This window comes from Pinus tabuliformis, chromosome 9 (assembly GCF_031772625.1).
Source record: "Pinus tabuliformis cultivar Carrire ecotype Pingquan chromosome 9, CPIR1, whole genome shotgun sequence".
In the NCBI taxonomy this organism is placed as follows: domain Eukaryota; kingdom Viridiplantae; phylum Streptophyta; class Pinopsida; order Pinales; family Pinaceae; genus Pinus; species Pinus tabuliformis.
In genome coordinates this window covers 1,971,787,851-1,971,793,404 of record NC_142307.1, presented here as the reverse complement: position 1 = coordinate 1,971,793,404, position 5,554 = coordinate 1,971,787,851, and positions in this window count along the sequence as shown.

Below are 5,554 nucleotides of genomic sequence, written 5' to 3'. Positions count from 1 at the left end.
AAGTCAACTTTGACATTCCCATATTTGAGGGTCAGATAGATGCGGACACCATAGAGAAATGGTTAAATATGATAGAAGGATATTTTTCTATTCATGATTTTTCCAGCGAGGAAAATATTACTTTTTCTCTTCTGAAAGCCGCCCCCCATGTCAAGTACTGGTGGGAAACCTACTGTGACTAGAAGGATGAATGTATGCCCTCACTATTTTCGGCCGCACCCACTTGGGATTCGTTTCAGGATATAATCAAGGAGTAGTACTACCCTATCGGGAGCTATGAGTATAAATACATTAAGTGGACCACACTACGACAGGGAAGGGATCAAGACATGTCAGAGTTTACCAATGTTTTTCATACCCTTTGCCTGAAGTTGGGTATCAAGGATTCTGGGAAACATTTGGTACTTAAGTACCGCAACTGCCTAAACAGTTACATCTAGGATAAGATGGAGTTCATAGACATCTCTTCACTCAGCACGACAACTGTCAAGATCGAGCAGAAGCTTAAACAAAAAAACAAGACTTTGGATCTACGAATCTGAAGCAAGGGAAAGTCGCTCCCAAACCGCAGACTAAAGGGTGAAGCCAAGGCAGGGCAACCCAGCATAATCCGTCGAAGTCATAGCCATAGAAAAAACCATGAAGACAAATAAGGACATGGGAAAGTGGTGTGAGCTCCATAAGAGCTCCACTCATAACACAAGTGAGTGTCGGGCCAAGAAGTCACTGATGGCCAAGCTAAAAGCTTTTGAGTCCGACAGATGTTCTGACTCTAAGTGAGAACCCAACAAGGGGAATGACAAAGGGAAGTAGATCATTGACTAGGAGCCCAGTGCCACTGTGGCCACCACCAAGATTTAGAAGATTGAGCCTGAAGATCTAGAAGAGGGGGAGTGCCTATTCCACTCACAAATGTGGGTGAAGGGTTCTCCATTGCAGTTCATTTTCAACAGCAGGAGCTAAAAGAACCTCATTTTAGAAGAGGTTGTGAAGCGACTAGGCCTATCGATTATAACACATCCGTAGTCATATACCATCGAGTGGCTTCACCAAGGACGATATCTTCACATCCACCAGCAGTGTCGCCTTCCCTACTACATTAATCCATTCCTCTTGAAGTTCGTGATGTGTTATTAGGAAAACCATACTTATGGAAGGCACATGTTGTATATGAGTCTAGACCTCACTCTATTATTATTTCTTTGATTACTAAGTTATATAAGATACCGGAGGTAGCCCCACCTACCACCATCTCTTTGATCTCTGCTAAGAAATGTAGTAAGGTCATCTACCAGACTAGGAAATTTTTTTTCTTTCTAAGTTTCTCTCAAAGTAAGGGGAAGGTTGTAGCCACAACCATGGCCCCCAAGAAGGGTTCCTCCAAGTAGCAGAAGTAGGTGGATACGGTCGTGGAAGAATACATGGACATCTTCTCCTCACCCACAGGGGTACCCTTGCATTGTCAGGTCAAACATTCAATTGATCTGATTCCTAGAGCACCTCTACCCAATGGGCCGATATATCACCACTTCATTTTGGAAAATGAAGAGATAAAGCGGAAAATCCAGGAGTTTCTATAGAAAGGGCACTTTTGACCAAGTTCCTCACCTTGAGGGAGCTCGATTGTACTTGTATAGAAGAACGATGGGACCTGGACGCTCTACGTTGGTTATCGGGCACTAAACAAAATCACTGTCAGGATTAGGTATCCAATCCCATAGATTGATGACCCACTGGACCAACTCAAGGGAGCCAAGTATTTTAGCAAGATCGATTTGAAGTTTGGTTATCACCAGGTTCCAATAAAGCTCACAGATATATGGAAGACCACCTTTAAATCCAATGAAGGCCTTTTTGAATGATTTATTTTGCCCTTTCGGGTTGGCAAATTCCCCAGCTACTTTATGAGGCTAATGTATGACATCTTGCAACCCTTCACCAACTCATTCATGGTGTTTTATCTAGATGACATCCTCATCTTCAACAAGATTTGGGAAGAACACTGGCAACACATTCAGTAGGTCCTTCAAACCCTTTGGCAACACAAATTGTGTGCCAAATTGGAGAAATGCACCTTTGGCATGAGCTAGGTCCAATACTTGGGTTACATCATAGATGAGCATGGCGTGCATGTGGACTTGGCCAAGATCCAAGTCATTCAGGACTAGCTAGCCCTGACCACTCTAACAGAACTTCACAACTTTTTAGGCCTTGGAAATTTCTCTCGAAGATTTGTGTTGAGATTCTCCCATATCACTTGGCATTTGAATCAAATTACTAAGGGTGGGGTGAATTTTTTTTTCTTGGTCTGAGTCCCAACAGAAGGCATTCATTGAATTGAAGCACCACCTCTACTCTGCACCAGTACTCACACTGCTAGACCTACAGTAGCCATTTGAAATTGACACAGACGCCTCAAACTATGCTACTGGTGCAATCCTCACCCATCACGGGCATCTAGTGGCCTATCATAGTGAGACACTTTCTGATACAATTGGTAAGTACCCCACCTATGATAAAGAGATGTATTCCATCGTGCATGCTTGCTGACAATGGAAGCACTACATTCTAAGTAAGGAGACAGTCATCCACACCAATCATCGACCTCTTCAGTTTATACAGACACACAGGAAGTTGCTAAACGATCACAATCAGTAGTGTTCTAAATATATGTAACAATTCCAACTGAACATTAAATACAAAAAGGGTAGGACCAATCATATTGTAGATTGCCTCAACCGGCCCCCAGTTGCAACACTGACTACTGTTCTCAACTCTTATGATCACGATACCTCTAGATGGCCACAACTATGCAAAAATGATGCAAAGTTCGCCTCAACATACCAGATGCTAGTAGCTCGAAATAAATTTCCTAATTTCCACCTCCAAGACACATTATTATGCTACCTCAACCACCTTTGTGTTCCTTCAAGCGAGCATAACAAGCTCATTTGGGAGGCATACTATAGTGGGGTAGCAAGACACTTTGGTGTGGAGAAAACTATGGTTGTACTACAAAAGTACTTTTATTGGCCCAAACTCCTATTAGATGTTGGGAAATATATCAGGTCCTACACTGCCTGCGCCATTGCCAAGCCAACCATGAAGAAGCAAGGCATGTATACTCCTCTGCCTACTCCTAGCCAACCGTGGGAATCCATCTCCATGGACTATATGTCTAGCCTCCCTTCTACCAAGCATGGTAATGAATCGGTATTTGTGGTCGTGGACATATTTTCTAAGATGACTATATTGGGGGCTTGCAAGAAGAGTACCACAATAGAGGACACTGCCAAACTCTTCTTTGAATGAGCATGGGTACATTTTGGGATCCCATAGACCATTATATCATATTGGGATAACAGGTTCTTGAGTACATTCTGTCAAGCCTTTGGACACTATTGGACACCAAGCTCACCAAATCAATTTCCTTCCATCCCCAAACTGATGGCCAGACAGAGGTCGTCAATAGAATGATAGTACACATAATCCACATGTATAACTCCATGAATCCTCGAACCTGGGATGAGAGTCTTCCATATGTGAAACACAATTATAATAGAGCTCTCCATAGCTCGACTGGTCGCAGTTCCTTTCAAGTGGGTCTAGGATTTCAACCATTGTGTCTGATTAATGTTACCATGCCTCATGCGACTACACATGCATAATCCACACATTTACTATCTGAGGTTGATAAAGTGACCAGATTTATTGAACGCATCCAACACATCCACGAGTAGGTTCATGACATCCTCAAGAAGTCAAATGCCAAGTACAAGCAATGACATGATCAATAGAGATTTTAAAATATAAAAAATAGAGACTATATATTGTAGGTATTGGTGGAGTGGGATGATGAGTACGGTGAGATTATAGACATTGATGTGTATAAAAAGGGTTGCCTAATAAAAATAAAGGATATATATAATAAAATAGACATTTTTTAATTGGAAAGATATATTGGGAGGGGGTTCAACAAAAAACATTTGGTTATTTTTTATCAATATCTAGTGAAATTAGAGATATTCTTAAATATCCCATAAATGCACATGCCATATCAAATGCTTATTAAAAGGAAACCTCATGCTTAATAGTCATACATAAAAATTTAATATTATCCTAAACTAATTAATTATAATACTCAAAATATTTTCTTATTTGAATCCTAAGTAAAACATGCCATGAACACATATGTTATGTCACATGTTCATTGAGTGTGGGTATCATGCTGGAGAGTCAAACCATAATTTTTAATATTATCCTAAATTAATTATATTACTCAAAATATTTTTTTTAGCTAATACTTGAATCATATTACACGAAGTTTCTCTTTGCCTCCCTCCACGGATCTAATTTAATTTTAACTTCAATCATTATAGTTAGTCCAAAATAACATTCATTACGGATGAAGAGGTTTGAGATCACCACTAAAAATTGTATAAATAACTATAAACCATTCTATTAATATTTTTTCCGAATAAAAAAAAGTTAAAAATCAGTTTAAAGTTATTTTAAATAATTAAATACATATATACCTTTCAACTTCAATTTTATAATAATCCTTTGAATTTTTTTAAATTTTATCAATTTCCTAACTGAAACTTAACCCAATTCAATCTAGACCTCTAATTTCCTCATTCCAAAAGGAAATTGATTACTAATTCAGAGGGCTTATGACCGCAACTAAAACTTTATAGAATCATGAGTGAAACATTCTGTTAATAATTTAACACAGTAACAAAATATTTTTAAGGCTTTATGGCCACCACTAAAGCTTTGTAATCTCATTGTTAGAACAATTTGTTAATAATGAGCTTATTGTTAGAACATTCTGTACTAAAACTAACGAGAGATATTTAAGGCTTTATGGCCACCACTAAAACTTTGTAAGCTCATTGTTAGAAAATTTTGTTAATAATGAGCTCTAAATTGTAAGCTCATTGTTAGAAATTTTTGTTAATAATAAGCTCATTGTTAGAACATGTGGTTAATAATGTTCATAAATCAATAAATCTTTTTCTTCAGTAATAAAAACTCATTTGAATAATTGATAATTCAGTTTTAATAAATTAATTACTTTAATTATTATAATAAAAAATGGGTCGATTATAAAAGTTTTTAAAAAGGTTTTTCAATTGATAATCAAGTTTTTAATTATATTAATTATTTTAATTACTTTTTGATCGATTATAAAATATTTTAAAAATAATTTTCATTAAATTAATATAATTTTATTTATTTCAGTTCATTATATTATTATATTATTAAAGATGATTTGAACATACGTAAATAGTCATTCTACCCAATCACCTAGATTAACTCTAATTGATTTACATAATCAATAATTTATAACTATTATCTATATTATATATATTTTACATTTCTATATTTTGAATTTTTATTTTTATTTTTAACCATAATTTTATTAATTAAAATTTTATATGTTTATTAATTTATATATTTAAATAGCATGTTTACTAATATGAATCATTATTATTTAAATTTGTTTTAATTTTACATGAGTCTTATGATTTTTTTAAAACAAATTGCTTGT